Here is a 21,175-nt window from a genome sequence, read left to right on the forward strand (position 1 = left end):
TCCTGGAACAATGTTCTGTGGACAGACGTGACAAAAGTTGAACTTGTTGGTAAATGTGCACAGCGTTATGTTTGGAGATAACAAAACACTGCATACCAACTCCAAAACCTCATCCCACCTGGGAAGGATGGCGGAGGCTGTACGGCTTGCAATCATCGAGGGACCGATGAATTCCAAGATGTATCAGGAAAATCTACAGCAGAATGTCAGGGTGTCTGCCTGTGATCTAAAACTCGAAAGACGCTGGGTCATGCAGCATGACAAAAACAAAGGAGTACATCAACAACAGAGTGGCTGAAACAAAAGAAATTCCGTATTTTGGGATGGCCAAGTAAGAGTCCTGACCCCAATCCCATTGAAGTGCTGTGGCGTGATCTGAAGCAGGCCGTTCAGTGCAAGACATCCCAAAAATATACATGAACTGAAACAGTTTTTCATAGAGGAATAGGCCAAAATACCTCCTAACCGCTGCTCAGGTCTGACCAGCCGCTACAGAAAGTGGGGGTTGAGGTTTTTGTCATAAAGGAGGTTCCACTAGCTCCTTAATATAAGGGTTCACGTACTTTTTCCATCAATGACCTTGATTGTTTAAACCATTTGGTCAATAAAGAAACAGCAATGTCAAATGTTGGGCGTGTGTTGTTTGTTAAATCAGACTCTCTTTATTAATTATTATGACTCAGATAAAGATAAGATCACATGTTAGGAGCCATTCATGCAGAAATCCACATCATTCCGAAGGGCTGTTTACAAAAGTTTTTCTCCCAACTGTATGTGAGAGAAAAGCAGAGACGCTCACTGAGTAAGGTGGGGTTGCAGCTTTGCAAATCACAAGGACATTTGTACGCTCAAAATGGGACAGGAGCACCCCAGATGGGACTCAAACCCACAAACCCTGGCTTAGGAGGCCAGTGCCTTATCCATTAGGCCACTGGGGCACACTGGGTTGGGTCGATCATGCTGATGAAGAGCCAGTTTTTTTTTTCCTTTGCTTTTACAAAGGGATCCCCAAAATTAGGAAAGTTAGGCAGCAGAAGGTTTACTGTGACCTGAGAAGGACCGGCATCCAATCACGGTGGTACACACAGACACGCTCTCACTCATCTGAGCTACACGGCTACCAAGATGATCTCAGGTGCGCCGAGCTGGTACGGAACATATTGAACTGAACAACGGCGAATTGTCTCTCAGACAGGCTTTTCACCTCTGAGCTCCCTGACTGACAGTAATCAGCTAGCTAGTGAAACAGTCAGCTGCTTCTAAGCCTTAAACAGCTGCATCTCGGCGCTTCCACAGACAGATGATTTGAAAGCCAAACATCGCCCATTGGGAACACCTTACTATCACTAGTTTAAGAGACTCTTAAGGTCTTGCAGAGGTGCCTGTCTAATAGCATGCGCTTTGCAAGCTATAGGTGTTTAGGCTGAGGCAGAATGCCTGTTAACAAAATGTTTTTCTAAAGGGGCCTCGCACTCTTTTCCAAGCAATGGTCACCATCCCCACCGAGTGTCACAATGTAGTCATGTCCTAGGACATCACCTGTTAGTCTCCATTTGTCTGCCACCAACACTTTAGGTTACAGGGTCACAACCGCACCCCAGAGACCAGAGGAGCCGTTGGCGTTCTGGCGGCGCAGATTGGGCTGAAGGTGGGGCGCTTGAATCTCGCTGTTGGAGGCCGTCTGAAACTGACCCAAGCCTTTCCCTTGAATTAAATGTAAATAAGAAATGAACCCCAGATGCACATGGAATCAATCACGTGTTTCCTTTGAGCCGTTTCAGAGACTGCTCCAGAGTTTACCTTGCACAGATGCGCAAAGATTAATGATGGGGGTGCACGCTTCCAGGCGTCTTACAACTGTAGGGACTGTTTAGAGACAATTCGTAGATTGTGCTCATTTCCCTCTATTCCCCGTGTTGCAGTGGTAGGATGACGTAAATTCCTGCTTCGACACGTAACGGCATTATAATCAAGTGCAGGAGCTGAGGGCTTTAGTTTTGTTTCGTTTTCCATGGCGTTCGTAAGCGCGCAAATCAAAGGCAATTCCTGCGTCTAACACGAATGTAAATGCTTTTGAAAGTGCAGTGTGGTGCAGCTTGTAAAATCCTTTTCCACATTTGTGGTTTGTTGCTGTTTTTTCTGTCTGCCAAAGTTGCATTTTGACATCCGGACTGGGGGACTTTATCATTTGAACGTGAAGCCAGCCTTAAACCCTCTGAGGCGTGTCTGTCTGCCGGCACGAATCTTGTGAAAGGTTTTTTTTTTTTTAACGGAGAGCGACTTTAAAAAGGTTTCCGCAGCCACCTCGCACTCCGTGTTAGATTATAGGAGGAATGCGGCGGCAGCGAGCTCGCTTTTGTCATGGCCGAGTGGTTAAGGCGATGGATTCGAAATGCGTTAGGGACTCCCCGCGCAGGTTCAGAACTTGCCGACTCCTGCGTCTGCCGCACGTCGCCTTGTGCCTGCGCGGCAAAGGCAAAGTGCCGCTTCTCCTTTCCCGGTACTATAAAAACGTTAAATCGCTTGGACCCGCTGCCATGGAAAGCAGTTCTTCAGATTACCATACATTCTGCGTTCGCACCTCTGGTGCTCTACTTATGCCTTTGAAAACCTAATGAATAAAGCTGAAAGAACCGACACGATATGTAGGTGCTCGTAAAGCACGCATTAAAGAACTGTTAACAGCAAGGGTTTCAGTGGGTTAACTGAGAAGGCGTGATCGCTAATTGTTGACTTTTTATTTGGTGTTAGAAACACTCTTACTGTGCATGACGTGCAACAAATGTAGCCACAGAAATTGCATCACGCTTTCATGTATGCTATTGCAGACACCAACGTTGCCTAGATAGAAAACCGAAATAGCCGTGGGTTTGCTTGCTGGTCTGAAGGATCTCTCTTCGAATCTCTATCATTTGTCAATGGAAGTAAAAGACGCTGCAATCTCATACGTTCAGAATCAAACCCGCAGCTGTTGTTCGACTTTATTTCTTGACTAATTACAACTGAGTGTCGCATGAGCAGTTACGTAAACTTGTCTGGTATATTTGAACACAAATGCCGTTCTTCAATTAAAACTAACAGTACATTGTCAGGGACATTCAGTTCTATACAAACAAGAGACAGACAAGAGAATATTTCTACCTTTCATGTGGACTACGTGTTGACTTACTGATCGGAATAATTGAAAAGTTCGGGTTCATAGCCGATGCAGTGCGTGCTAATTAGAACAACAGCAACGATTAGCTCTCAGCACCGTACTGAGCCCAGGTGTTTTTCTAAAGCTGTCAAGTGCAGTTCATTTACATGAAGGAAATCTCTTACTGGGTACGATTACAATACAGTAAGTAGCACAGGCTACTTAGGGAGTAGCCTGATGCGTTTAAAAACGACCCGAGCCAGGCGGAAGTCGAACCTACAATCTCCTGATCCGTAGTCAAACGTGTTATCCATTGCACCACTGACCCTGGTGCAACACTGCAGGACTGCAAGCCGGTGAGCTCAGCACTGCAACTAGTAAAATACCCCGGTCCATTCTTTTCCAGAAGTGAGAAACACCTGTTTTCTACATTTTGTCTGTTTTAAAACCATATCTCTTTAAACCAAACCAAGAGTTTGTCTTTTGCTCTGATATTCTGATTCATTTCGATTTCAAAGAAAAAAAAAACTACCTTCCAAAGCATCATAAAATTGTCCCTTCTTCCAGACTCTACTTCTCTCTTGTAGTAGTACAGCAGACCTTTCCAGGTGAGCAGATCACAGAGTCCGAAATGAGCTTCCTCCATCAAGCAAAGTACCTGAACATGACTCTGTCATCATAAAAGCACCCCTGTAATAAAGAAATTAAATCCGAAATCAAGAGGGCAGTTGCCTACTGAAATACAAGAAGTCATCAATTTTAACCTAGCAACACATTAAAGGCTGCATCTATACAAGTACGATTCTAGAAATGCTCACCAGATTACGTTTTAAGAAGGAACTGCGCTTCAGGTTCTGCCGAGATCTTAACTCGGATGGCAGGATTCAGAGTCCGGAGTGCGGACTGATTGCGCACGGAGGGTCCATATACTGTGGATCCCTCAGTGATCTTCCGCGTGTTCAAACAGCCAGCGTGTGACTCCCCTGTCCCCGTGACCTCATTGCTCTGCTCTCTCCTCTGTGCAGCCGAGCCCGATTCACGGTAAAGTGAAAAAAAAATATGCCCTCAACGTGAGATTTACTCTGGAGCGAGGATAGATGTTACCTTTTTATCATTGAACAGGATGTATGTGATGTGGCGACTAGGTTCAATTTTGTATCCTCTTTAAAAGATTAAGGACTGGGGTGAGCGTGATTTACCACCCTTTCAGCTAAGATCCCGACGTGCGCACCGTTTAAGCTGCATAGACTCGGTCGTTTAACTCTTCTCCATTAGCAGGGTTAAGGTTAAAGAAAAAAAACATTGCTGACTTCTTTTTTTTTGCCAGCTGCTAGCGCTGATTAGCAAGGTTTGTATTTCATGTTTTGCAAGTTGCATCCATTTTAAGAAAAACAAGTCGTGTTAAAGACAGGAAATGAATACTTGCATTTAATTAAGTCTAGCCGTAGGCGGTTATCCACTGGGATTCAGACCCAGGGCCTCCTGTTTACTAGACAGGCGCTTTAATCAACTAAGCCACAGCGCCCCGGGAGTGCTGTCCTTTTGCAGCCACTTGGACACACCACTCAGACACATCTGCATTCGGTGTGTGCTCCGCCTGCTCGCTGAGCAAGTTGCCACCTTTACATACAATAGCAACATCGACACCAAGAGAAAGGATGACAAATGGCTTTTATCTGGAACTTTTCATGTCCAAGGAGCTCAATGTGCTTTCTGTGTACAACAGGGCCACTGAACTCCACGCTGGCCACTGAACCACAGCAGTGGCTTGCTGGCTTGACATCTCCCAAGGAAAATATTGAAATCGCATGTGGAACAGGAAAATGACCCTCGAGTACGAGGGAAAAAAAAGAAAAAGATCATCTGGAGCGCGCCAACCCAGTTGGGACAGCCCAGTTTTGTCGACGAGGTGGCCGAGTGGTTAAGGTGATGGATTGCTAATCTATTGTGCTTTGCACGCATGGGTTCAAATCCCATCCTCGTTGGTTTCCATGTCTGTTTCCATTCTGTTTGTTGATCCCTATTGCTCAATGCACAGTGAAAGCATTGCATACATGTGTCTGACAATGAGAAATGGGCCCCTGAGACAGTCATTTGCCTGTTTCACAAATGATCGTATTTTACTAGAGATTCTGTTTGGGATTCAGATGTGCATTCGGACAGCAATCCCTTTCAAGAAATGATACGTTCTGGATGAGGTCAAAGGTGCATCATTTGGACACTTTGTGGGCTTGAAATACAAAGAAAATCATGTTCTATGGTACAAGATAAATACAAAACTTAAGCTTTTATTATAATTAGATTTGTTTATAAAGCATAAGCAATCATTTATTACATTAATATATGTAAAAATAACATTTTAGCATCATACGTTTAGTATATTTAGTCCCTAATGCTGAAAGAAATGATCATAGAACATGACTTCTAACCTTACCTGCGGTGTTTTTGATCCCTATTGCTCAATGCACAGTGAAAGCATTGCATACATGTGTCTGACAATGAGAAATGGGCCCCTGAGACAGTCATTTGCCTGTTTCACAAATGATCGTATTTTACTAGAGATTCTGTTTGGGATTCAGATGTGCATTCGGACAGCAATCCCTTTCAAGAAATGATACGTTCTGGATGAGGTCAAAGGTGCTGGAACACTGTATTTAGGATGTGTTTGCAGTTATTCTGTGTTTCTAGCTTCAACCCAGTGATATAAATATATATATGCTCACTGATTTTTTGGTACATGCCCAGGGCAATAATCATTATGAGGATTTATTTCCATATGTGCTAGAGGTAGTGTTGTGAAATTCTTCAACACACTGGATCACAGGTTTAAACCTGCACTCTTACTCCTTAAATACCAACAAATGCAGATATGTAGCAATCATATTGTAGCTGACACTCATTTGCCTGTTTCACAAATGATCATATTTTACTAGAGATTCTGTTTGGGATACGGATGTGCATTCTGACAACAATCTCTTTCAAAAAATGATTTTACCTTATCGCAGCTTTGCCCCTCTTGCCTCTTTGGAAAATATCTCCATCTTGTGGTCGTTGTTGGTAATGTCTAGACAATATCTCCATCTTGTGGTCGTTGTTGGTAATGTCTAGACAATATCTCCATCATGTGGTCGTTGTTGGTAATGTCTTCTTATGCCCTTTTTTTATTTCAATTCTTTATTAGTTGATTCTAGAATCTCTACAATAGAGCTGAAAATATCAGTTTTGTAGCAGACAATATGACATTAGTTATAGTCCAATTAAGACTTTATTACCCTGTTTGTAACATAACAAATTAAAATTGATTAAAACTAAGTTTGGAACACCAGGGAACATAAAAAATGATTTTTAGGAAAACCATGAGGTTCTCTGTGTCCGATGCCTGCAAGGGGAGAAAGCTAGAATTCTTTGCTTTTTCAAAATTTGAAAATAAACATCATATAACAACAGCTTTCATTCCTAGGAGTGAAAAATAACCATTTTTGAAGACATTTTAGTTTCTAAAACACTACAATAAAGTTAAAAACATCAGTTTTATATTACTTTTAGTATTTTTAGTGAAATTAGTCATTTATTGCACTATTTTTAATATAATCTCTAATTAAAAGTGAATAGAATTAAGTTTGGAGCAACAAGGAACACAAAAAAAAAGATTTTAAGGAAAAAAATGATGTCTTCTGTGCCAGGTGCCTGCAAGGGGAGAAAGCTAGAATCCTACCCAGGCTCCTGGAGCTCTGTCCTGGCTAAAGGAGGGTGAATCCATCCCCTTCAAAGCTCCATGAAAAAATGATCATTTAAAATTTGAAAAAAAAAACATCATATAACAACAGTTTTCATTCATAGGAGTGAAAAACAACCATTTTTGAAGACATATTAGTTTCTAAAACACTACAATAAAGTTGAAAACATCCGTTTTATATTACATTAATTTTTGTGAAATTAGTCATTTATTGCACTATTTTTAATAAAATCTCTAATTAAAAGTGATTAAAATTAAGTTTGGAACAACAAGGAACACAAAAAAAAAGATTTTAAGGAAAAAAATATTGTCTTCTGTGCCAGGTGCCTGCAAGGGGAGAAAGCTAGAATCCTACCCAGGCTCCTGGAGCTCTGTCCTGGCTAAAGGAGGGTGAATCCATCCCATTCAAAGCTCCATGAAAAAATGATATTTTTAAATTTGAAAAAAAAAAAACATTATAGAACAACATCTCTTGGTCCACAGAGTGCAAAAATCCAACTTTGAAGAAAATCCATTGACTGATCCCCGAATCCTGAAGTTTCTTCGCATGATATTGGGCTTGCAACCACTTTCTGGAAAATGATGAAAAATGCCAAAAATGAAAAAAAAGTTATCAATTCTAGAGCCTAAGAGGAAAATAAGACAAATGTATATCTCCAAATAATTTTATGTGCTTCAGAAGAGCCCAGGAAAGTTTTTTGCATACATGAAACCACGCCCGTTTGCACGTAAGCAGACATGGTTGCACACACGACTGCATGAAAGCACGCGTGCATGCAAAATCATCCTGTTAAGCATTTGAAAAGCCGCACCACGGCGCACTTGAAATAGCTCTTACATTAGTGGTCGACACAGGAATCGCCTTTTTATTTACGCTCTTACCAACGCGATGGAAAGCAAAACAAAGCAAAGCAGAGCAAAACAAAACGAACAAACGCAAAACCCTCACGTCCCGCACTTGCATATAACGCCGTTACGTGCCCAAGCGGTATTGTACGTCATCCTAGCACTGCACCCCGGGGCGTACGGTATATGGGAATGAGCACACGCCACGAATCGTCTGAAATCACTCCCTACAGCTGTAAGGCGCCTTGAAGCGTGCACCCCCAACATTCTTCTTTGCGCATCTGTGAAAGGTAAACTCTTGAGCAAACTCTGAACCAGCTCTAAGGAAACTAATCCGATTAGACGTTACTTTGACTCATCCTTTAACAGTTTTCAGTCTCTGTCTTTAAACACCTTGCTCAGTCACATTCAAGCCACAAGTACTCTTCTCGGATGTTGCACAAACAAATCCTAATGTCTTGAAAGCATTGCAGCATGTTTGTGTCCCACTTCCCGTGGCTGCAGGACGACTGACACGAACGGACAAACACAATCTGTGGCGTTTAGCGTGACATAGTCTTGCAGGCATCGTGCTGTCTTACTGCAATACTATACCACTTGAGGAAACAGTCCATCTGGCCATGAAACTCATTTGAACGTCTAGCTACAGCAACTAACAATAACATGATTTATTCAGGATGTGTGGAATCAGCACGTCCCGGAGACAGCTTCTGAAATCGTGAGCATTCTCTGGTGGTGTCCTGGAGGGCTCCCCCGGGCATGTGTTGGTGGTATAGTGGTGAGCATAGCTACCTTCCAAGCAGTTGACCCGGATTTGATTCCTGGCCAACGCAGTGGCAAGTGTTTTCAAATGCTGTCACAAGCCTTGGATTGTGACTAGCAAAGCGAAGCCTTTTGAAAGAGCTAAAGCACTGCAAAACGGAATTGAAGGAGAATCTTACAGGGGATTCTGAGCGGTGTCTAAATAAATAAATTCACAGCGTCCGCGGATGGCATTTTGCAGCTGGAAGTAGATGTCGACGCTTTTTGCACACAGCACCAAAAAAGCGTCTTTTTTAAAGGTACAGGCATTGAGCATTGGTGGTTCATTGTTAGAACTCTCGCCTGCCACGCAGGAGGCTTGGTTTCGATTCCTGGCCAGTGGCTTTTGCAGCGAACGGCTCCATCACTTGCATCCCAACTTTTGCAACTCGCAACTGAAAACCCACTGAAGCTAAGCAGGTGTGAGCCAGGTCAGTACCTGGATGAGGGTGAGCTACAGGGAAAAACAAAGCTTCCAGCTGGAAGTGGTGTTAATGGGGCCAGCGGGGAGGCGCTCACCCTGAGGTCTGTGCGGGTCCCAATCTCCCAATATAGTGACGGAGAAGCTCTGTTGTAAAAGGGCGCTGTCTTTTGGATGAGATGTAAAACCGAGGTCATAGTGCTCTGTGGTCATTAAAAATGACCACCAAAACCTTTGACAAAAGCTCTTGGTAATTGATGGTCTTCAATAATGTTTCTCCTTTAGGTACATTTAAAATCAGCTGAATAATGCTGTGAAACCATGAAACTGCATGAGAAAGCCCGTACACTGAATTACACGGCTTTCTATTCAAAGGAGGACAAAAGAAATTCCCTGAGTTCGATTTTTTGCAGCACAGAGAGGGGCACTGTCATAAGGCCGGTTAGCTCAGTTGGTTAGAGCGTGGTGCTAATAACGCCAAGGTCGCGGGTTCGAGCCCCGTACGGGCCATGTCCTTTTCTCCTCTCTTACCAAAGCTGTTAGGTTCCTTTCCATGGTGAGATGGGTTGTCCTGCAACGCTGCCACACAGTGCCGACAGACAAGAGTGTTGCGGGAGAAGAGAAAAGTGTTTGAAGATTTAAGAGTGTCTTAGGTGGAGCCAAAATCAAGTGTCACAAATGCAAGTGGGAAGATTTCCAATGTTTAATATGGTCAAAATAAGCGGAAGTTACCAGCTGGTCCGGCACAGTCTGCCATGCTTTTGTCATATACTGTAAAGTGGTGTCGAACTGGAGCCTCACCATTTGCATATGTGAGGCTCCAGTTATACATCGATTGTCACATTAAATGACAAAAATGAAGAGAGGTAAAGCAGCTGGAGAGGTTTTCTTACAACTTTTGAGCTGACACAGTTTTGGAAAATGTTTCCTTACGCTGCACTGTACAATATAGGCAGCCAAGAGTCTCCAAAACAAAACAGAATTGACAGATAGGAGAAAATTCCCACTCGTCCTGAAGTTCCCAAAATCCAGCACTGAGCGTAAACAAAGTGTCTAAGTAGCGTGTGAATGCTAACCCTAACCCTAGCAGGAGTTTGAGCAATCCAGCACTGAGAGTAAAAAGATGAGTCAAAGTAACGTCTAATCGGATTAGTTTCCTTAGAGCTGGTTCAGAGTTTGCTCAAGAGTTTACCTTTCACAGATGCGCAAAGAAGAATGTTGGGGGTGCAGGCTTCAAGGCGCCTTACAGCTGTAGGGAGTGATTCGAGACGATTCTTGGCGTGTGCTCGTTCCCATATTCCTTACGCCCCGGGGTGCAGTGCTAGGATGACGTACAATACCGCTTGGGCACGTAACGGCGTTATATGCAAGTGCGGGACGTGAGTGTTTTCGTTTGTTCGTTTTGTTTTGCTCTGCTTTGCTTTGTTTTGCTTTCCATCGCGTTGGTAAGAGCGTAAATAAAAAGGCGATTCCTGTGTCTACCACTAATGTAAGAGCTATTTCAAGTGCGACGTGGTGCGGCTTTTCAAATGCTTGTGGGCATTTCTCTGTTGTTGATTCTTTTTTTGTGTGTAACAAAGTGGCATTTTCATGTCCGGACGGGGAGACTTTATCATTCAGACATGAAGCCACCCTTAAGTCCTCTGAGGCGTGTCTGTCTGCAAGGCTTGTATTTTGGAAATGTTTTTTTGAAACGGAGAACGACTTTGAAATAGGCTTCCGCTGGCGCCTCGCGATCCAGGTAAGATTGTAGCAAGAACGCAGCGGCGGTGGGGCTTGCTGTAGTCGTGGCTGAGTGGTTAAGGCGATGGACTAGAAATCCATTGGGGTCTCCCCGCACAGGTTCCAATCTTGCCGACTACGTTGTCCGCCTTCAGTCGGTGTGTTTCGGCACAAGCAAAGAAGCGCGCCTCTTTGCTGTTCCTGGTGGTTTTAAAACGCCCAATCGCTTGTACCCGCTGCCTTGGAAATAAGTTCTTCAGCGTCCGCAAATGGCATTTTGCAGCTGGAAGCATATGTCGACGCGTTTTGCACAGAGCACCAAAAAAGCGTCTTTTTTAAAGGGACAAGCACTGAGCATTGGTGGTTCAGTGGTAGAATTCTCGCCTGCCACGCGGGAGGCTCGGGTTCGATTCCCGGCCAATGCAGTGGCTTTTGCAGCGAGCAGCTCCATCACTTGCATCCCCTTGCAACTCGCAACTGAAAACCCACTGAAGCTAAGCAGGTGTGAGCCAGGTCAGAATCCGGATGAGGGTGAGCTACAGGGAAAAACAAAGCTTCCAGCTGGAAGCGGTGTTAATGGTGCCGGCGGGGGGGCGCTCACCCTGAGGTCTGTGCGGGTCCCAATGCCCCAGTATAGTGACGGAGATGCTGTGTTGTAAAAGGGCGCTGTCTTTTTGGATAAAACCGAGGTCACAGCGCTCTGTGGTCATTCAAAATGACCACCAAAACCTTTGACAAAAGCTCTTGGTAATTGATGGTCTTCAATAATGCTTCTCCTTTAGGTACATTTTAAATCAGCTGAAAAATGCTGTGAAATGGGGGGGCACTTCAGGCCAGTGTAGGATTTGGGTTACAAGAACCATGAAACTGCACGAGAAAGCCCGTACACTGATTACACGGCTTTCTATTCAAAGGAGGACAAAAGAAATTCCCTGAGTTTGATTTTTTGCAGCACAGAGAGGAGCGCTGTCATGAGGCCGGTTAGCTCAGTTGGTTAGAGCGTGGTGCTAATAACGCCAAGGTCGCGGGTTTGAGCCCTGTACGGGCCAGGTCTAGGTCCAGGTCCCTGTTTATGAAACAGGCAAATGACTGTCTCAGGGGCCCATTCCTCATTCTTAAGACACATGTATGCAGTATGTACACCGTGCATTGAGCAATAGGGACTGAATACACCACAGGTAAGGTTAGAAGTCATTCTGAGGTGCCACATGTGAGGGATACAGCTAGGCATCCGAAATGTAGGGTTTGAGGCCCTTCAGGAGTACTGCATCCTTTGAGACAGACCCGTGCATGTTAAACAAATGATCATTTCTTTCGGCATTAGGGACTAAATATACTAAACATATGATGCTAAAATGTTATTTTCACATATATTAATGTAATAAATGATTGCTTATGCTTTATAAACAAATCTAATTAAAATAAAAGCTTAAGTTTTGTATTTATCTTGTACCATAGAACATGATTTTCTTTGTATTTCAAGCCCACAAAGTGTCCAAATGACGCACTACATGATATAAGGAAGATTATCACATGCATATCGGTATTATCTTTCTTATGAAAATGCATTCCTTTCATTACCTTTTACTTTTTAAAATGAACTCAAATTGAGTATAATGTAATAATTTAAGTAGAATAGATTCTAATAATATAATGATCCAGTGTTTTGCACTACTTCACTGCTTCACTGCTCTATGCCATCTGGAAATAAATCCTCAGACTGCTTACTGCCCTGGGCATGTACCAATAAATTAAAGGAGCACATCTGTTTATCACTGCGTTGAAGCAGGAGACACACAGTCTCTGCAAACACATCCTAGATACAGTGTTCCAGCACCTTTGACCTCATCCAGAACGTATCATTTCTTGAAAGGGATTGCTGTCCGAATGCACATCTGAATCCCAAACAGAACCTCTAGTAAAATACGATCATTTGTGAAACAGGCAAATGACTGTCTCAGGGGCCCATTCCTCATTGTCAGACACATGTATGGAATGCTTTCACTGTGCATTGAGCAATAGGGATTAAAAACACCGCAGGTAAGGTTAGATGTCATGTTCTATGATCATTTCTTTCAGCATTAGGGACTAAATATACTAAACGTATGATGCTAAAATGTTATTTTCACATATATTAATGTAATAAATGATTGCTTATGCTTTATAAACAAATCTAATTAAAATAAAAGCTTAAGTTTTGTATTTATCTTGTACCATAGAACATGATTTGCTTTGTATTTCAAGCCCACAAAGTGTCCAAATGTTCTATGATCATTTCTTTCAGCATTAGTGACTAAATATACCAAACGTATGATGCTAAAATCCTGAAAAAAGGATGTGCTCCATCTCGTCAGTAGATTGGATTCCAAAACTGATTTGGGTCAATATACATTACCTTTGAAATTAAAGTACAGTCTACTGTAGGGAACCATCAACTTAGAAAGCATTGGCCTTCCCTGGGGGTCAGGTAGGTGCAAAAGATAAACTTTTATCCTATCTTTATCTTAAGATAAGTGGCCAAGCAGTATTTTTCCAAGTTTCACCAAGCACATCATGTTGCCATAGTAGACAAAGTTCTATAAAATGTTAAATAACTTTTAAAAAAAGCATCTTGGTCTTACAGTACTGTACAAGGTGAATTAAACTGTCCCTGGTAATAAAAAGTAATTAGAAGCATCTCAGAAACTTTATCTCTAGAAACATTAGCTGTTTTATATCATGTAATTTAGTGTGATGTTGTCAGAATTCAAGGACATTATCACACACAGAAATTGGTTCAGTTAAATCTAAAAAACACAGCTAAACATGGGTTTAAATGTAACAGAAGTCTTACCTCTTGTCAAAAGATTTAATTCAAGAAGCGATGTAATAAATGATTGCTTATGCTTTATAAAGAAGCTTAAGTTTTGTATTTATCTTGTACCATAGAACATGATTTTCTTTGTATTTGAAGCCCACAAAGTGTCCAAATGATGCACTACATGATATAAGGAAGATTATCACATGCATATCGGTATTATCTTTCTTATGAAAATGCATTCCTTTCATTACCTTTTACTTTTTAAAATGAACTCAAATTGTGTATAATGTAATAATTTAAGTAGAATAGATTCAGGTAGGAAATATAGAGTCATGATGTTTATGGCTGACATCATTTCACATGGGTGAATTTTAAGCTAAGAAATAAAAACATTTACAATGAAGATACCATTACTTAATTTTAAATGCCTTTAAAAAATAAATACCTCCTGAGAATAATTTGCCACTCCCAGATCCTTGGTAAGGTACTGTTTGAATCCAATCAGGAGAGGAGCATCCAGGGAGTGCTTTCTATAGAGTACAGCTTGGGCCACTCTCTTCCGGCCTGCTGATACTTTTTAACTACTCAGGGCCTGTAAGGATATAAAACACCGGTTTAAACATTTTATACCTATAAGACAAATTAGAATTTTAGTAAAAAATAGATACATCTGAAAAATAAAAAGTCTTACTGCTGATAGAGTTCTTCAGAGCTCACATCTTCCCTTTCCTTATCCGCTTCTGTTTCAGTTTCTAGAGCAGCCTCTGGCATCTCTTCCTCCTGGACAGCGGCCTCTTGCTCAGGGCCGCTGGAATGCAGGTATATTCTTTTCAACATGCTTTTACATAATATGTTGTAACAATGATTTCAAAAAGAAACTACAGAAGCCTTACAGATTAAAAATATCTCACCTTGCCAATGTGTCTTCAGGCTCCCCATGTACAAAAAGGCCCAAGGACTCTAGCAGTCTTACAACCACTATCCTGTTTGCCTCACCAGACACGATCTCTATTCTGTGGTAATCCACGATGACCCCGTTTTTCAGGTGATTCATCATGTCCTCCCTCGCCTGTTGAGAGGCCATCCTGATCTCTTCTGCCGTGGCGTGCTTCATACACGACCTCTTCAAGTGAGCGGGTTTCCTCTGAAAATAAATAATACCATCTGTGTATAGAAACAAGCTAAGACTGATTTCTTAAATTATCCTTAATTTTCTCTCTCATAGTTTGAGCATAATGATTTTATTGCATTTATAAAAGAATTGCTCATTGCTCCTAAATAAATAATGGTTTCATAAAAAAGTGAACACTTACTTGGTCTCAGTCACAGACTTTCCAATAGAAGCCATTGTGGAGTTCAGCAACTGCAGGTCCTAGAAGTGGGGAAGGAATTTTAAAAGAGAAATTGAATTACAATACAGAAGGAATGGCTGAGGGATCACTGAAATATATATATACAAATTCCAAAGACTGAGTCCATATAGAAACAACTACCTTTCATTTTCAGTATAAGAAAAAAAAACATTATCTTCCAAAGCATCATAAAATTGTCCCTTCTTCCAGACTCTACTTCTCTCTTGTAGTAGTATAGCAGACCTTTCCAGGTGAGCAGATCACAGAGTCCGAAATGAGCTTCCTCCATCAAGCAAAGTACCTGAACATGACTCTGTCTTCATAAAAGCGCCCCTGTAATAAAGAAATTAAATCCGAAATCAAGAGGGCAGTTGCCTACTGAAATACAAGAAGTCATCAATTTTAACCTAGCAACACATTAAAGGCTGCATCTATACAAGTACGATTCTAGAAATGCTCACCAGATGACGTTTTAAGAAGGAACTGCGCCTCAGGTTCCGCCGAGATCTTAACTCGGATGGCAGGATTCAGAGTCCGGAGTGCGGACTGATGGCGCACGGAGGGTCCATATACTGTGGATCCCTCAGTGATCTTCCGCGTATTCAAACCGCCAGCGTGTGACTCCCCTGTCCCCGTGACCTCATTGCTCTGCTCTCTCCTCTGTGCAGCTGAGCCCGACTCACGGTAAAATGGAAAAAAATATGCCCTCGACGTGAGATTTATTCTGGAGCGAGCCAGTGTTGCGCATAGCTGCCTTCAAAGCAGTTAACCCAGGTTCGATTCCCGGCCAACGCAGTTGCGAATGTTTTCAAATGCTGTCATGAGCCTTGGATTGTGACTAGCAAAGCGAAGCCTTTTGAAAGAGCTAAAGCACTGCAAAACGGAATTGAAGGAGAATCTTACAGGGGATTCTGAGCAGTGTCTGCATACATGCAGTCAGATAAAGGTGCTGAAAGCTTGAGCTACTCTCAATGTCATGCTGCCCTTCCCCGGAGTAAATCTGTTACATTGAAAAAATGCTTCTGGCAGGTTCAAAAAGGGACCCTTGTTAATTGGAGAAATCAATGATTTCGAATGAATTCTGTATGCGTTAAAAGACAGCTATACACAGAAAACATGCAGGACACTGCTCATGATGTTTCCCGAGCCGAAACACAGTGCGTTTTTCCAAGCCATTTGACAAAGCCCACCCACTGAAAACTGCAGCAGATCGTGTAAAGACGTTCAACTTTGTAACTACTGCACGCACAGGAAGCAGAATAAATTCCTCTTTTCAAACTGTCAAAGGTTTGCTTTGCGAACGCTGCAGGACATCGCACAATCTCTTTTGAATGGGGACAAACGATTTATTATGGGGCGCAGTAAGTACAGACGTTTAAAAAGCTCCACTCATGCCGACGATGCAGCATGAAGAAGCGCAACCTAACGTTTGACAGACAAAAGCCGGGCGCCGCTACGAGCAATATGAAATCAAACTGACAGCACACGGCGTTTCGCGCTGACTCAAAAGTGATCTCGACAGACGCTGTTCTCTGCATAACGCTGAAAGAGCTTAAGAGCGTTTCTGTTGAGACGTAACAAGCTTGTTTCTTTCTACCATGATGTTACCATGACCAAATCTGTCTTTAAACACCTTGCTCAGTCTCTGACGAGACTGTCAAAAATTGCTTTCGCTGATTGTATTGCAAACCGGCGGAAGCGGGGTATTGGGAAAAGTTTTCAACTAGCAATAATCGCGCCTCGGCTAAACCTCACAGGCTACGATACTGCCACTGCGCAAAGCTGACGGTTGCCAGGCAACCGCGGGGATCCTATGGAAATCGTTATCGATCGTCTCATGGCATGTCGTTGCTATAACGCTTCATATTTGTCGTCTTCTTCTTCTTCTAGCTTGAGGTTTTGAAGAATTTCATGACAGACAAGGGCTCCGTTGGGAACAAAGGGCGTTGTGAGAAAACCGTTGCTTATTTTCAGCAGCAGAAATACAACCCTTTAAATACAAGATGACAGAACAATGACGAAGGGCATGCCGGGAGGAACTCATGCACTACAGAGGAAAGGGGGCGGGCACGTACAGTTCACATTCAAGCCACAAGTACTCTTCTTGGATGTTGCACAAACAAATCCTAACGTCTTGAAACCATTGCAGCATGTTTGTGTCCCACTTCCCGTGGCTGCGGGACGACTGACACGAACGGACAAACACAATCTGTGGCGTTTAGCGTGACATAGTCTTGCAGGCATCGTGCTGTCTCACTGCAATATTATACCACTGGAGGAAACAGTCCATCTGGCCATGAAACTCATTTGAACGTCTAGCTACAGCAACTAACAATATCATGATTTATTCAGGATGTGTGGAATCAGCACGTCCCGGAGACAGCTTCCGAAATCGTGAGCATTCTCTGGTGGTAGGGGCGTTCAAGATGGCGCTCAGGTGGGAGGTAAAGTTTAGTGGTTGGGGAGTTTTTTTGAGTTTTTCATGACCTGAATGTTAATTTTTGCTTTTTTTGACTACAGAAAAATAAGGACTTAACACTAGTTGTTTAAACTTCAATTATAATTGAAAGAAAAAAAAACGATTTTTTTTTAGGTTTAAAAAGTCCGATATGAGTAACACTGGGAAAAGAAAAGAGAGTGCTGGGTCTTCGAAGGAGAACTCTAAGATACCTCAATCGTATATGTATAGCACTACAAAAAAATCGATGGCAACTAAAGGGAAAAGTGAAGCAGCTGCAGGGGCAGCAAGAGGGCGGAGGCGCCGCGCGCCCGGCCGACGTGTTGGACCGGTGCCCTTTACGTGCTGAAATAAACACGCGACAGCCCCGAAATGTTTCCAGAGTGCTGTGCACTGAAGACTTGCCTGGTGCTCCTCCGTGCAGATTGTTTGTCCTCCTCCAGTGCGGGACGAGCCAACACAAGGGAGCGCATTCGCCAACATCCAGGCACACAATGCGATTTGGAAAGCAGCTCCTTTCCAAAGAGTTGCACACGAACGATCCTTCAGTCCCGCTCGGGGGGCACGGAACCCCCGCCACACACAGCTTCAAGTAGCGAGTCAGGCGCCGGGGGGTTTCGCTTACGGCCACACCACCCTGAACATGCCCGATCTCGTCTGATCTCGGAAGCTAAGCAGCGTCGGGCCTGGTTAGTACTTGGATGGGAGACTGCCTGGGAATACCAGGTGCTGTAAGCTTTTGCTCTCCCGGCCAGCAGGGGTTGCCGTTGGTGCCGTAGGCTTTGGGAGGAGAACCTGCAGGATGGAAAGGTGATCTATAGCCTCATCTCTAGAGATGTTTTGTTGCTGTGGCATGTGTGTGACCCATATTCAAAAAAAAAAACCCGTCTGTAAAACGAATATCGAAGCTGCCTCTAAATCTGCAAATGAAGATGAGTCGATAAACCACTCGTTTTTCGTATATCTAGACATTTATTCATTTGTTACCGATTTCATTCATTGAGCACGGATACAATAGAGGTACAGCCATTCACTGTTTGACATGTCTGCACTGGTACAGAACCGAGCAATCAGAAAACGGGTGAAACTGTCTTTAGACTCAGCATACAGTACCGAGGCCCCCCATGACCAAATAAAGGCTAACCTCGATAATCAGCCTAAAGAACGCAGACTACAGCAAAACGACTGACTTTGAAAAGGGAATGAACGTCCGGAAGGAGTAGTGGAACTAGCTTGAGATGCTTCTCCGGACCCCTAACTAAAAGCCAGCGAGAACCAGCAGCGGCGTCCACTCCTGTCGAACCGGGATCCTTCCGCAGCCACGCAGCTCGTGGTGTCCTAACCCTCCCGTATCTGATTTTGGACCAAGCACATCAGGGGAGAGCGCGAACGCAGTCCCCCACTACCAGAAATTATGCAGTCGAGATTCCCACATTTGGGGAATTCGCAGTTGGTCAGCACAGCCGGAGTGCAATGGCCGAGCCTCGCCCTGGGTGAACCTCCTTCTTGATCAAGGTATCTCTCCTGCCAGGTAAGTATGAGTTAAACAGGCCCCTGCAAGCGGCCCGCACCCACAGCACAAATCGCGCAGCCTAGGCCACCTCCTCGCCCCGCACGCCACCGCCTCCTGCTGGGCCCACTCTTTCACACACTCACACGCCACACTAACACTCAAAAGTGTGGGCAAAACGAGAAAACGAGCGCGCCGTTTCCTACACATCTGCAGTCGCCGTTGCGCATTAGCAGCATGTCCCGGGATGCAATTCGGCCTCATTTGCATAACTCCAGACCGGCAGATCGCCACACAAGCTCGCGACGTGCGCCTGCCACACACCGAACAAACCTTTTCAGCAATTTCCAAAAAACGGGCCTGCTCGCCTGCCCACAAGGCTCCGTCTCTTACCTGCTCTCCAGAGCCTGCTGCCTTCTGTGCTTTTCTCTCGGCACCGCTGCAGTGCACACAACTCCTGCAGCGGGAGGGGGGGAGAAAGTTCCCGCGCTCCGCCGCAGGGAAGGCTCGCTCCGTGCGCACACGTCCTTTCGATGCCAGTCCAACAAGTGCTCCGCATTAGCTGCGTCGGGGCTCCGGCGTGTCGCACCTCACCTCACCTCGCACTGCCCCCTCCTTGAATGTCTGCCGCTGGGCATGCCCCGCTCTCCTCCGCCTTATCTTATCGCGTGTGAGCACCGACAATGGCCACAATGCCGGGGAATGGCACCTGTAAAGTGTTAATTGGGGCACAGGAACAGCCCGTCTCGTCTCGGGGGGGCCGGCTTCAGAGACAATACAGCAAACACAGCGGGGCGGGGGAAGAAGACGACACCACACATGCGGGTACATTCAGCTCCGGCGGGAACGAGACATTTGTCGGTCTTTTCAAGTGCCGAGAGCCGAGCAATCCTTCACTTGTATCGTTTCTCCCCGGTGACTAGATCTGGCCCTGCGACTCTCGACTGGGCTCACCCCCGGGGCAGCCCAGCAGGTGTGAGCCTGGCCGGCACCCGGATGGGAGATTCCCCCCCGGAAAAGCTCCGGTTGCTGCTGCTCCTGCAAGAGGTGTGACTGGGACCAGTAGGGAGCGCTCACCCTGCGGGCTGTGTGGCTCTCTTACGCCCCAGCCTCCTGATGGCGACACTCTGCTGCACAAACAGGCGCCGTCCTTCGGGGGAGGCGTCAAACCGAGGTCCCGACCCTCCTTGGCCATTAGGAAACCCCAGGGCGTCTCTCAAAAAGAGACGCCGGGGGTGTCCCTCTGGTGTTAGTGCTCCCCTTTACCCATCAGTCGGGGTCTCCTCCTAATCCCCGTCTCACCTGTAACAATCAATGACGAGGCCCCCCTGTCCGTGAGATTTAGTACTCGCGCAAGAGACCGGGGGCAGAGCGCGAACGCGGTCCCCCGCCCCCCACAAAGTGCGCGCTCCGGGTTCCCTCTCGGGGCCCTGCAACACAGCGGAAGGGCAGCGAGAAGGAGCCTCTTGCTCTGACGCCGCAAGGCCATAAGAGGGCGGAGGCGCCGCGTGCCCGGCCGACGTGTTGGACCGGTGCGCTTTACGTGCTGAAATAAACACGCGAAAGCCCCGAAATGTTTCCAGAGTGCTGTGCACTGGAGGTTTTTGTCTGGTGAAGACTTGCCTGGTGCTCCTCCGTGCAGATTGTTTGTCCTCCTCCAGTGCGGGACGAGCCAACACAAGGGAGCGCATTCGCCAACATCCAGGCACGCAATGCGATTTGGAAAGCAGCTCCTTTCCAAAGAGTTGCACACGAACGATCCTTCAGTCCCACTCGGGGGGCACGGAACCCCCGCCACACACAGCTTCAAGTAGCGAGTCAGGCGCCGGGGCTTTCGCTTACAGCCACACCACCCTGAACACGCCCGATCTCGTCTGATCTCGGAAGCTAAGCAGCGTCGGGCCTGGTTAGTACTTGGATGGGAGACTGCCTGGGAATACCAGGTGCTGTAAGCTTTTGCTCTCCCGGCCAGCAGGGGTCGCCGTTGGTGCCGTAGGCTTTGGGAGGAAAACCTGCAGGATGGAAAGGTGATCTATAGCCTCATCTCTAGAGATGTTTTGTTGCTGTGGCATGTGTGTGACCCATATTCAAAAAAAAAAACCCGTCTGTAAAACGAATATCGAAGCTGCCTCTAAATCTGCAAATGAAGATGAGTCGATAAACCACTCGTTTTTCGTATAACTAGACATATATTCATTTGTTACCGATTTCATTCATTGAGCACGGATACAATAGAGGTACAGCCATTCACTGTTTGACATGTCTGCACTGGTACAGAACCGAGCAATCAGAAAACGGGTGAAACTGTCTTTAGACTCAGCATACAGTTACCACTCGGCCACCTCGTCTAGGAAACTGGGCTGTCCTGACATGGGTTGGCGCACTCCAGTTGA

The 21,175-nt window shown here is 44.9% G+C and overlaps 1 long non-coding RNA gene and 8 other non-coding genes across 9 annotated transcripts; 5 read left to right on the forward strand and 4 right to left on the reverse strand.

Moving 5' to 3' along the window:
* Positions 1–865: 865 nt before the first annotated feature.
* trnar-ccu (transfer RNA arginine (anticodon CCU)) lies at positions 866–938 on the reverse strand. Its single transcript has one exon. It is a non-coding gene; the product is annotated as a tRNA-Arg (tRNA).
* Positions 939–5,039: 4,101 nt separating this feature from the next.
* Positions 5,040–5,121, forward strand: trnas-gcu (transfer RNA serine (anticodon GCU)). Its single transcript has one exon. It is a non-coding gene; the product is annotated as a tRNA-Ser (tRNA).
* A 4,255-nt stretch (positions 5,122–9,376) lies between these two features.
* Positions 9,377–9,450, forward strand: trnai-aau (transfer RNA isoleucine (anticodon AAU)). The gene has a single exon. It is a non-coding gene; the product is annotated as a tRNA-Ile (tRNA).
* Positions 9,451–11,016: 1,566 nt separating this feature from the next.
* Positions 11,017–11,087, forward strand: trnag-gcc (transfer RNA glycine (anticodon GCC)). Its single transcript has one exon. It is a non-coding gene; the product is annotated as a tRNA-Gly (tRNA).
* Positions 11,088–13,786: 2,699 nt separating this feature from the next.
* On the reverse strand, positions 13,787–15,113 carry LOC148632679 (uncharacterized). Its single transcript, XR_015934230.1, has 5 exons — positions 14,956–15,113; positions 14,776–14,834; positions 14,374–14,606; positions 14,154–14,270; positions 13,787–14,054 (listed from the first exon to the last, which is right to left on the reverse strand). It is a non-coding gene; the product is annotated as an uncharacterized LOC148632679 (long non-coding RNA).
* Positions 15,114–16,456: 1,343 nt separating this feature from the next.
* LOC148632680 (U4 spliceosomal RNA) lies at positions 16,457–16,598 on the reverse strand. Its single transcript, XR_015934245.1, has one exon. It is a non-coding gene; the product is annotated as a U4 spliceosomal RNA (small nuclear RNA).
* Positions 16,599–17,891: 1,293 nt separating this feature from the next.
* LOC148632681 (5S ribosomal RNA) lies at positions 17,892–18,010 on the forward strand. The gene has a single exon (XR_015934278.1). It is a non-coding gene; the product is annotated as a 5S ribosomal RNA (ribosomal RNA).
* A 636-nt stretch (positions 18,011–18,646) lies between these two features.
* Positions 18,647–18,811, reverse strand: LOC148632682 (U1 spliceosomal RNA). Its single transcript, XR_015934267.1, has one exon. It is a non-coding gene; the product is annotated as a U1 spliceosomal RNA (small nuclear RNA).
* A 1,807-nt stretch (positions 18,812–20,618) lies between these two features.
* Positions 20,619–20,737, forward strand: LOC148632683 (5S ribosomal RNA). The gene has a single exon (XR_015934277.1). It is a non-coding gene; the product is annotated as a 5S ribosomal RNA (ribosomal RNA).
* Positions 20,738–21,175: the final 438 nt, after the last annotated feature.

This window comes from Lepisosteus platostomus, unplaced genomic scaffold (genome assembly GCF_059453375.1).
Source record: "Lepisosteus platostomus isolate fLepPlt1 unplaced genomic scaffold, fLepPlt1.hap1 Scaffold_60_H1, whole genome shotgun sequence".
Taxonomy (NCBI): domain Eukaryota; kingdom Metazoa; phylum Chordata; class Actinopteri; order Semionotiformes; family Lepisosteidae; genus Lepisosteus; species Lepisosteus platostomus.